Here is an 11232-nt window from a genome sequence, read left to right as displayed (position 1 = left end):
TTTGGGTGCAAAAGTGTCCATGGAGAATATGTACTTCGACTCTATTTGGCTCAGTGTTCTGACTTTGTGGCCGCCACGCCAAGGCCGGGAGTAGGGCACTATCCCCCAAAACCTTAAGTGTGTAGGATCTTTCTGATGTACTTTGGCGAAATGGCGGGATAACACTGTGTTTTGGGAAACCGCTTTCAATATTTTTAACGTGCTCTTTAATGCGGATTCTCAAGAGCCTTTTGGTGCGCCCAATGTATTGGAGGCCGCAGCTGCACTCCAAACAGTAGACTGCACCTTCAGTGTGGCACCCAATGAATTCTTTGACCTCATATTGACTCCCATTACTATTGGACTGAAACTTGGTTACTTTCAGGTTGGGTATACGGGTATGAGTGCATGAATAGCATCTCTTACAGGGATAAAACCCTTTTCCCGTGAAGAAGGAGAATGCTTTTTTCGGGGGGGTCAATCACATTTTTGACCAGTTGGTCGCGCAAAGTAGGCGCACGTGTGTATATAAACCTTGGTTTATTGGGCAATATCTCCTTTAGACCCGAATCTGATTTTAGAATATGCCAGTGGCGTAGAATGATCTTCTCTATTTTTTTATGCTGTACATTAAACTCTAAAATAATGGGAACCTGGTCTTTCTGCTAGCAGGCCTACGGGTTTCGAGAAGTTGACTTCTTTGTAACTCAGTTACTTCTCTTATTTTGTCTTGGATAAATGTTCCTTCATATCCCTTCTCTATAAACCTATCGCCTATTTTGTTGGCCTGGGTCTGAAATTCCTCAATGGTCGTGCAGTTCCGCCTTAGCCGTACCAGCTGCCCTTTGGGTATGTTAAACAGCCAATTCTTGTGGTGGCAGCTGGTGATGGGGAGGTAGCTATTACGGTCAACGTTTTTAAAAAATGTTCTCGTGCTGAACGTATTGTTCGTCCGGCTGATTTCCAAGTCTAAGAATGGTATCACTTTCTCTTCGATTTGCCAAGTCAGAACAATATTGACATAGTTATCGTTTAGTTTCTCAAAAAACGATATGAGCGACTGGCAATCGCCTTTCCATAGAACGAAAATATTGTCTATGTACCTCTTGTACAATAGAAGATCTGATGGGGGATCTTGAAAGACGACCTCTTCTTCCCATTTGGACATGAAAAGTCCTGCTACGCTAGGTGCGAACTTGGCCCCCATAGCAACCCCAGTTCGTTGTGAGTAATACTTGTTCCCGTACCAAAAGTGACTGTGTTTCAGACAGAAGTCCAGACACTTGATCAAATATTTCCTCTGGAGGCATGGGAGCTTAGTGTATTTACGGAGGCCCCACTTTGTAGCATCACATGCCAGATGGTGGGGAATGATCGTATACAAAGAGGATACGTCTGGTGTCGCCATCAGAAGTGGACCATCAATATCTGTACCATCCAGGAGTTTCAGCATCTCTTTTGTATCTTTCAGATACGCACGAGTTTTCTGCACGGCCGATTGCAGATATCGATCAATATATTGGCCAAGTCTGGCAGTAATAGATTCAATCCCGTTCACTATCGGGCGGAAAGGTGGGGTTAGTGGATCCTTGTGTATTTTAGGCAGTGCGTAAATAATAGGCGTCCTACAGGCTTCTGGGACAAGATATTTCGCCTCCCTTTTATCTAGGATATTCTTCCTAGTGCCTAGTTGGACTACCTGTTCTAGATCCTTTTTCCATTTATGGATGGGATTTTTAGATAGTACACTATATGTATCAGAATCCTCTAATAATTTCATCATTCCAGTATGATATTGTTCAGTTGTTTGGATGACGATCCCTCCTCCCTTATCCGAAGGTCTTATTACGAGATTTTTTCTTTTTGTGAGTCTGCTAATGCCAGTTTTTATGGAAATAGGTTCTTCCACTTTTTTGAGATTCAGGTTCTTAATTTCTTCAGTTACCATTTGTTTAAAAACCTCAATATGTTTCCCATCTTTTAATTTGGGGTTAAAGGTAGACCTATTCCTCAGATGACTATGCACCACTTGTTGATTATCGCAGGTCTGGGTCACACAGGGTTTCTCTAGCATATACTTTTTAATATTTAATTTGCGAACATATTTTTGTATGCCGATGTAAGTTTGGAATTTATCCAAATTCCTCACTGGTGCATACTTCAAACCTTTGTCCAGTACTGCAATTTCTTCAGCTGTAAGTGGTGTGTCAGTGAGGTTGAAGATCCCTTCCCCTATTAGTCTCTTCTTCTGTTTTCTCTTCCCTGCTCTGCAGCCTCTTTTCTTGTGGGACTTTTTTGTTTCGATTCTTCCTGTCTCCTTGGAGGATGATATACTGTTCCTCGATCTAAAAAAGCCGATGGATAATTGTATCCTTGTTCTTGACGAAGATCTAAATCTCGTCTTCCATCTCTATGGGTATCACGCAAATCCCTCAAAGGGGCATAGTAATTGTTAGTATGTATCGGACTTCTTTCCCTAGGCCTCATTTGGGGTGGTGGTTCGTGCCTATGATTTGGAGTCCTCCTATATGGCTGATCTCCATAATGGTAATCCCCTCTGTGTTCTCTGTTGTTATAGTATCCACTGGGATACACAGGACTTCTAGTTTGGTAGTAGGGTACATCAGGTGGTTCTCTGTCGTCCCTTACTCCTGGGTTTGTTTTGTTCCAATTGTTATATGGTTTTTTGTTTTTATTTTTTCTTTTGGGTTTTTTCCAGCCTTGTTGTGGTGTATATCCATTCGGTTGTGGTTGCCTCCAAGGGGTGCGAGGGGAGATATTTCTTGGGTATCCATTCCTTTCGTCACCATATTGGTTTCTAGGGTAGTCATCCCTTGATCTTTCTTCTCTCCTATCTCTATTGTCTATTCCCAAAAGTGGTGGGATAGGATTCATCTGTGGCCTTATTTGAGGTGGGACTCCCCTTTCTGGTGTGGAAAAGGTGGAACTGGGATCCGTGGGTTCCAGTGGTTTAGCCTTATTTTGCCACTTAAAGACTACATCGTTTTTGTAATCAGTGATGTCTCTGGTATATTTTTTACTTTTTCTCAATTTGACTTCCGTATCCTTGATCACTAGGTCTTTGTTTAATTGGGTAGTTAATCGTGTAAATTCTGCCGTATCTTTATGTGTATCTAATTGTGTTTTCAAAGTGGCTAGTGTAGCATCTATCTTGCGAAGCTTCTTTTGCTTCCTCTTCAATAAAAGATGTAGAAGCTCCATCCCTTTAAGGTTGAAAAACCTAAACCATTCGTCAATTGACTCCTGGTCGCATAGACCATCATTGGGGGGTACATCCCACCTGAGACGTCTCGGCACAATGTTGGCTTTAATGTACCGGTCAAAGGTGGTGATGTCCCACCAAGTATTGATCTTCTTTTCCAGACCATGTCCCAACTTGCGTATCAAGTGTTGGACATTGCTGGGGTCTTTGGGGGGGGGGTCTTCATCGTTGAACACAAGGTCTAAGTCGACTTCTCGCTGTTCAACAAAGGTGAAGAGATCCATGACTGCTGCTGGAGTGATAAAGCAAGGTAAATAAAATGTAGATAGAGTAAACTCCTGCGCTGTCTGAAAAGTGAAAGGAGGGGGACAAACTAAAAATACTGCTGCAAATATAAAAGTCTACCTCGATAGACTAAAGTGAAACAGAAAGATTAAATTGCAATACTTGCGCTGTAAGGTGTGGGACAGGGAGTATGTAATGGACAGTAATATTTATGAGTGACTGGTGAAAATATTATTTAGTGAGAACAATATTATAAAACATATAACAGTGAGGCCAATACAAGGACAGTCCTTAATGAACAAGTCTGCACTCTAAGAAGGTCCAGATCCAGTGCAGTCCTGCCGTGCATTAATGTGCTCCAAACGGAGATAAATCCTAATCTCCAGCGGTGCAGGTATTGTGTAAAAATAAAAAATGCAATCAAAAAATGAAAATACGAAAAGTACACGGAAAACAGTCCTGAAGGAAATATATATGAGACCCTTAGATCCGTAATATAGGTGAAAATAGGATAGTTGAGCCAACACCAAAGTTATATGTAAACACCTTTGGTGAACCCAGCTGCTCACCTCGAGTTGACCACAATATGTCCAGGTCAAACTGGTCTAGATGGTTACAATCCACAAATAACACATGTAAATCTCCATCCGATGTTTAACATGAAAAAACAAAGTAAAAAGACAAAAAGAGGCTGATGGTGAAATACCGTCACAAAAAAGATATTAGCAAATGGGATCTTGGCGAATGGGAATGCACTCACATGTGAGTGAGAGATCTCAGACTCATATCCACGAGTACCGCACTCGTCGGTCCCTCTATCTTTCCTCTGCTTCTTTCCACTAATTCTCAGGGTTCAGATGCTGGCTGTTTTGGTCTCCCCAGGGTTTCTCAGTGTGTGACACTGTCTCAGCTGCTGTGGGCTTATGGTAACTCCTATCCCTCTCTCATTAGCTCAGATGGAGCGCTCAGGTGGCGTTTGCAATGTGAAAAGGGGTGAAAGAAACATACCCATAGTATAGCCCAGTCAGCAATGTAAACCGATTTTATTAAAAGCAACAGTTAAAACTCACATATCAATGCGGGAACTCTGCAACAATCCTTACGAGCGGCGAACTCGTATGTCCGTTCGTCAGATGTTGTGGTGTGTCCTGCCTACCAATCCCGACGCGTATCGTCACGATCACGTGACTTCATCAGGGGATGATGTAGGGGACACATAGACAGACATTTATAGTCTGTGTTAATGAGCACCCGGCGGCCATTTTGTCGGAGCTCATAGAGAATGACTACGCTGCCTGTGTTCTAATCGCGCCGTGCTGTGTAGTGCAAGCCGCGCCCGTGGACAAATCAGAGAACGGGGGTACAGATCATGCAAAACGCACAAAAGGCGTCTCATGCGATCGGACCAGCAATGGAATGTCACGATGGACAAACCAATATAGGGAAATATAAAAGAACATAAAAGCACAGAGGAGGGGCTGAGGCTATAAAAGCGACATATCCTGATACTGTGTGGGGCCGTGGTAAAAACAGTGAAACATATTGAAAAATATATATATATGGCCCAAGTCTATATTCTATTAATATACAAAAAGGAGTATATAAGGGGATATTTGAGCTAATTAGAAGGGAAAAGGTGGTGGGTAAAGCAAAGGAAGGGGCGGAAGGGAATGGGGATGTAGAGAATATCTCCCTAAGTGAAACATCTTCAAAAATACATATGTGCCAGATAGCCAGCTTAGAGAAAGGTGACCATAATAATGTCAAGTGTAAATATACTCAGACATGAGGGTATGTCAAGGGGTGTCGGGCGTATCGATTCTAGCTTTATGTGATGTGAGGTATGTATTCATGTAGCACAAATGCTGCATGGATACGGGTGATACAGTGACAGTGCGACTCAGTTAGATTTATGATATTCTACTCTTTCTCAGAATTGAGAAAGGGACAAGAACTGCATGTGCAGTCAGCGACTAAGCTCAAAGCGGGGGGCCTAGCTAGGGGGACCTAGTGGCGTGATAGGGAAGTGAAAAGAGATGGGGCATGTGGAATTCATGTGCCAGTGGGTAAATGGCCATACATATGAATAATGAAGCAACATTCACTGGTTGTATGGTAATGGTAACTCTGTTACATAGGCCAATATTTAAACAAATTATATGATATAATTTTTAAAAATAAATTAAAAATTAAAAATTAGTTTGGAAGACATGGAAGCTATAAGGGGGACATCCTCAGATAACAGAAGAAAAGAGACCGTATCGAAAAAATGGGGCATGATGTACCACAACATATGACGTACAGCCAAATGTCATCTGTAACATATATAGTAAGAGAGACCATCTGCAAAGTAAAACTAAAAGTCACTGAGAAAACAATTGAGGTCAAATTCTATATTTAAACCTTTGGGTGCAAAAGTGTCCATGGAGAATATGTACTTCGACTCTATTTGGCTCAGTGTTCTGACTTTGTGGCCGCCACGCCAAGGCCGGGAGTAGGGCACTATCCCCCAAAACCTTAAGTGTGTAGGATCTTTCTGATGTACTTCGGCGAAATGGCGGGATACACTGTGTTTTGGGAAACCGCTTTCAATATTTTTAACGTGCTCTTTAATGCGGATTCTCAAGAGCCTTTTGGTGCGCCCAATGTATTGGAGGCCGCAGCTGCACTCCAAACAGTAGACTGCACCTTCAGTGTGGCACCCAATGAATTCTTTGACCTCATATTGACTCCCATTACTATTGGACTGAAACTTGGTTACTTTCAGGTTGGGTATACGGGTATGAGTGCATGAATAGCATCTCTTACAGGGATAAAACCCTTTTCCCGTGAAGAAGGAGAATGCTTTTTTCGGGGGGTCAATCACATTTTTGACCAGTTGGTCGCGCAAAGTAGGCGCACGTGTGTATATAAACCTTGGTTTATTGGGCAATATCTCCTTTAGACCCGAATCTGATTTTAGAATATGCCAGTGGCGTAGAATGATCTTCTCTATTTTTTTATGCTGTACATTAAACTCTAAAATAATGGGAACCTGGTCTTTCCTGCTAGCAGGCCTACGGGTTTCGAGAAGTTGACTTCTTTGTAACTCAGTTACTTCTCTTATTTTGTCTTGGATAAATGTTCCTTCATATCCCTTCTCTATAAACCTATCGCCTATTTTGTTGGCCTGGGTCTGAAATTCCTCAATGGTCGTGCAGTTCCGCCTTAGCCGTACCAGCTGCCCTTTGGGTATGTTAAACAGCCAATTCTTGTGGTGGCAGCTGGTGATGGGGAGGTAGCTATTACGGTCAACGTTTTTAAAAAATGTTCTCGTGCTGAACGTATTGTTCGTCCGGCTGATTTCCAAGTCTAAGAATGGTATCACTTTCTCTTCGATTTGCCAAGTCAGAACAATATTGACATAGTTATCGTTTAGTTTCTCAAAAAACGATATGAGCGACTGGCAATCGCCTTTCCATAGAACGAAAATATCGTCTATGTACCTCTTGTACAATAGAAGATCTGATGGGGGATCTTGAAAGACGACCTCTTCTTCCCATTTGGACATGAAAAGTCCTGCTACGCTAGGTGCGAACTTGGCCCCCATAGCAACCCCAGTTCGTTGTGAGTAATACTTGTTCCCGTACCAAAAGTGACTGTGTTTCAGACAGAAGTCCAGACACTTGATCAAATATTTCCTCTGGAGGCATGGGAGCTTAGTGTATTTACGGAGGCCCCACTTTGTAGCATCACATGCCAGATGGTGGGGAATGATCGTATACAAAGAGGATACGTCTGCTGTCGCCATCAGAAGTGGACCATCAATATCTGTACCATCCAGGAGTTTCAGCATCTCTTTTGTATCTTTCAGATACGCACGAGTTTTCTGCACGGCCGATTGCAGATATCGATCAATATATTGGCCAAGTCTGGCAGTAATAGATTCAATCCCGTTCACTATCGGGCGGAAAGGTGGGGTTAGTGGATCCTTGTGTATTTTAGGCAGTGCGTAAATAATAGGCGTCCTACAGGCTTCTGGGACAAGATATTTCGCCTCCCTTTTATCTAGGATATTCTTCCTAGTGCCTAGTTGGACTACCTGTTCTAGATCCTTTTTCCATTTATGGATGGGATTTTTAGATAGTACACTATATGTATCAGAATCCTCTAATAATTTCATCATTCCAGTATGATATTGTTCAGTTGTTTGGATGACGATCCCTCCTCCCTTATCCGAAGGTCTTATTACGAGATTTTTTCTTTTTGTGAGTCTGCTAATGCCAGTTTTTATGGAAATAGGTTCTTCCACTTTTTTGAGATTCAGGTTCTTAATTTCTTCAGTTACCATTTGTTTAAAAACCTCAATATGTTTCCCATCTTTTAATTTGGGGTTAAAGGTAGACCTATTCCTCAGATGACTATGCACCACTTGTTGATTATCGCAGGTCTGGGTCACACAGGGTTTCTCTAGCATATACTTTTTAATATTTAATTTGCGAACATATTTTTGTATGCCGATGTAAGTTTGGAATTTATCCAAATTCCTCACTGGTGCATACTTCAAACCTTTGTCCAGTACTGCAATTTCTTCAGCTGTAAGTGGTGTGTCAGTGAGGTTGAAGATCCCTTCCCCTATTAGTCTCTTCTTCTGTTTTCTCTTCCCTGCTCTGCAGCCTCTTTTCTTGTGGGACTTTTTTGTTTCGATTCTTCCTGTCTCCTTGGAGGATGATATACTGTTCCTCGATCTAAAAAAGCCGATGGATAATTGTATCCTTGTTCTTGACGAAGATCTAAATCTCGTCTTCCATCTCTATGGGTATCACGCAAATCCCTCAAAGGGGCATAGTAATTGTTAGTATGTATCGGACTTCTTTCCCTAGGCCTCATTTGGGGTGGTGGTTCGTGCCTATGATTTGGAGTCCTCCTATATGGCTGATCTCCATAATGGTAATCCCCTCTGTGTTCTCTGTTGTTATAGTATCCACTGGGATACACAGGACTTCTAGTTTGGTAGTAGGGTACATCAGGTGGTTCTCTGTCGTCCCTTACTCCTGGGTTTGTTTTGTTCCAATTGTTATATGGTTTTTTGTTTTTATTTTTTCTTTTGGGTTTTTTCCAGCCTTGTTGTGGTGTATATCCATTCGGTTGTGGTTGCCTCCAAGGGGTACGAGGGGAGATATTTCTTGGGTATCCATTCCTTTCGTCACCATATTGGTTTCTAGGGTAGTCATCCCTTGATCTTTCTTCTCTCCTATCTCTATTGTCTATTCCCAAAAGTGGTGGGATAGGATTCATCTGTGGCCTTATTTGAGGTGGGACTCCCCTTTCTGGTGTGGAAAAGGTGGAACTGGGATCCGTGGGTTCCAGTGGTTTAGCCTTATTTTGCCACTTAAAGACTACATCGTTTTTGTAATCAGTGATGTCTCTGGTATATTTTTTACTTTTTCTCAATTTGACTTCCGTATCCTTGATCACTAGGTCTTTGTTTAATTGGGTAGTTAATCGTGTAAATTCTGCCGTATCTTTATGTGTATCTAATTGTGTTTTCAAAGTGGCTAGTGTAGCATCTATCTTGCGAAGCTTCTTTTGCTTCCTCTTCAATAAAAGATGTAGAAGCTCCATCCCTTTAAGGTTGAAAAACCTAAACCATTCGTCAATTGACTCCTGGTCGCATAGACCATCATTGGGGGGTACATCCCACCTGAGACGTCTCGGCACAATGTTGGCTTTAATGTACCGGTCAAAGGTGGTGATCACAGCGTTACCAAGGAGATTTCCAAGATGGCCGCTGTCTGAGGTAAAAATCAACTCATAGAACACAGCAGCACCCCCCAGAGTAACATACACAGTCCCCCAACAACACACGGGCCCCGGTGGTAATAAAGAAAACCCAGGAGGCCCCCCTTCACAGCCACTACCCAGTCAGGGGAAGAAGGGAGAGGAAGGGGAGAGAGGAAAGCAGGGCGGACCCTCAGTCGACCTCCCCAGGGAAAACACCAGCCAGACCACTTACCTGAGTAAGGGGCCACTACTTACCCGTCCTGCGACTACCCGGCTGGAGGTATCCCAGACAGAACCAACGTCCGTAAACGGCATGGCTGTCGGCCAGACACACTGTGACAAAGCCATAGAGACCGGTCATATGTGTGCCCTAGAACCGAAGTTCCCCGGCCGCCCCTGGAGCAATGGGGCCTGTCGTGGACGTCCCAAAGCTGAGCTGAGGGCCGGCACACGCTCGAAGGCCGAACATGGGGGGACTACAAGGGTCGAGGACCCAGCCTGTCACCCAGTCGGCTGTTGATAGAAGAATCGCAGGATTAAAAATGCAGGAACAAAATAATAAAAAAGCGAGAAAAATCGCCAGAAAAAAACTCCAGAGTCCAGGGACTCCAGAGAGAGCCTTGACCTCCTGTCGTTAGGCAGAAAACAAACTGAGGCTGCTAAAGCAGGGTGTGGGTTATGCCTGGGGAGCCACGCCCCCTGGGAGGAGCGGCATGAAGGAACGTTTTTAACACCTTAAGTGCTGTAGAATTCTGCCTAAATCTCCTGGTAGGAAGACGCATAACCCTAAGGTCAATGAAGGCTCTGTCCGTCTATGAACGAAAGAGAAAATAAATTTTTCCAACTTCATTAAAAATGATGTTGTCCACACACCATCGTTTTTGAAAAATGATGAACAAAGCGACGGCACTCTAAAGGGGAAGTTCTATTCGCCTTGAGGCTGCTTTTAGCTGGTTACTTGTTAGTAAAAGACGATTTGTGCTTTTTTGTCTGTTACAGCGTAATGAATGTGCTTACTCCATTATGAATGGTAGTTTTACCTCCCGTCTCATAACTTGCTTCTGGGCATGTGCGGGTTTAAAACGTAGTTTTTGCCCACACACGATCATTTTTTACGACACAAAAAATTACATTTTAAAAAATGACATAAAAAATTGAAGCATGTTTGAATTTTTTTTTTGTCTTTTTTCAGAAGACAAAAAACGACGTGAAGCCCACACACGATCATTTTAAATGACGTTTTTAAAAATGTCATTTTTTTTCATCACAAAAAGTGATTGTGTGTACGGGGCATAATGCCGCGTACACACAGTCGTTTTTTGTCTTGGAAAACGTTTTTCAAACTTAATTTTAAAAGACGACGTTGCCTACACACTTCGGAGCTGTATTAGACTCTATTGAGGACAACCCTATAGTAATATAGGGTCACTAGATCTATGTTGCAGACATCCGGCCCTTCTAAGGATGTCAAGAAATCATTCCTATCAACAACATGAAAGTATGGGCTGAGTTTACCCACTGCAGAGTGACTGTCCTCTCTAAACCTTAAAAAAGGGGAAGAAAAAAAAACATGTAGTGCACATCACATAGTGGATGAAGCGATCAGTTCTTTCAGCCTTAACCGGTACCACAGTAACATGGAGGTGGCAGGAATTTTAAAATGGAGCGCTGGTACTAGCTGTGAGGTAGCTCCCAGTGCTTAAGCCAGGCTGTTTTTTCTCAATATTTCAGTCCTCTGAGAGACACAACAGAGGCTCTGCCATGGGGCTGAACCTGGAGAGTGCTTTGGAAATGGCCAACCCTCAAAATTTTGGGGTCCACATACAACATTCAAAGGCCAATATATCTTAAAGCGAAGTTCCAACTACAATCTATATTTTATTTAAACCTGGGTCACACCAGAGTTTGTCTGTGGCATGGCTCTGGAACTGGAGAGTGTTCTGCTGCTAACACAGTACATAGAGGTCTAGAAAGGGCCACAA

At 42.8% G+C, this 11232-nt stretch overlaps 1 protein-coding gene across 1 annotated transcript in view; it reads right to left on the bottom strand.

Annotated features, from left to right (window-relative positions):
* The window catches only part of DNAH10 (dynein axonemal heavy chain 10), a 278707-nt gene that overhangs the window by 208182 nt on the left and 59293 nt on the right, over positions 1-11232 (bottom strand). The gene's annotated exons all lie outside the window — the stretch shown is intronic.

Source organism: Rana temporaria, chromosome 1, assembly GCF_905171775.1.
Source record: "Rana temporaria chromosome 1, aRanTem1.1, whole genome shotgun sequence".
Taxonomy (NCBI): domain Eukaryota; kingdom Metazoa; phylum Chordata; class Amphibia; order Anura; family Ranidae; genus Rana; species Rana temporaria.
This window is presented reverse-complemented; position numbering and strand designations above follow the sequence as displayed.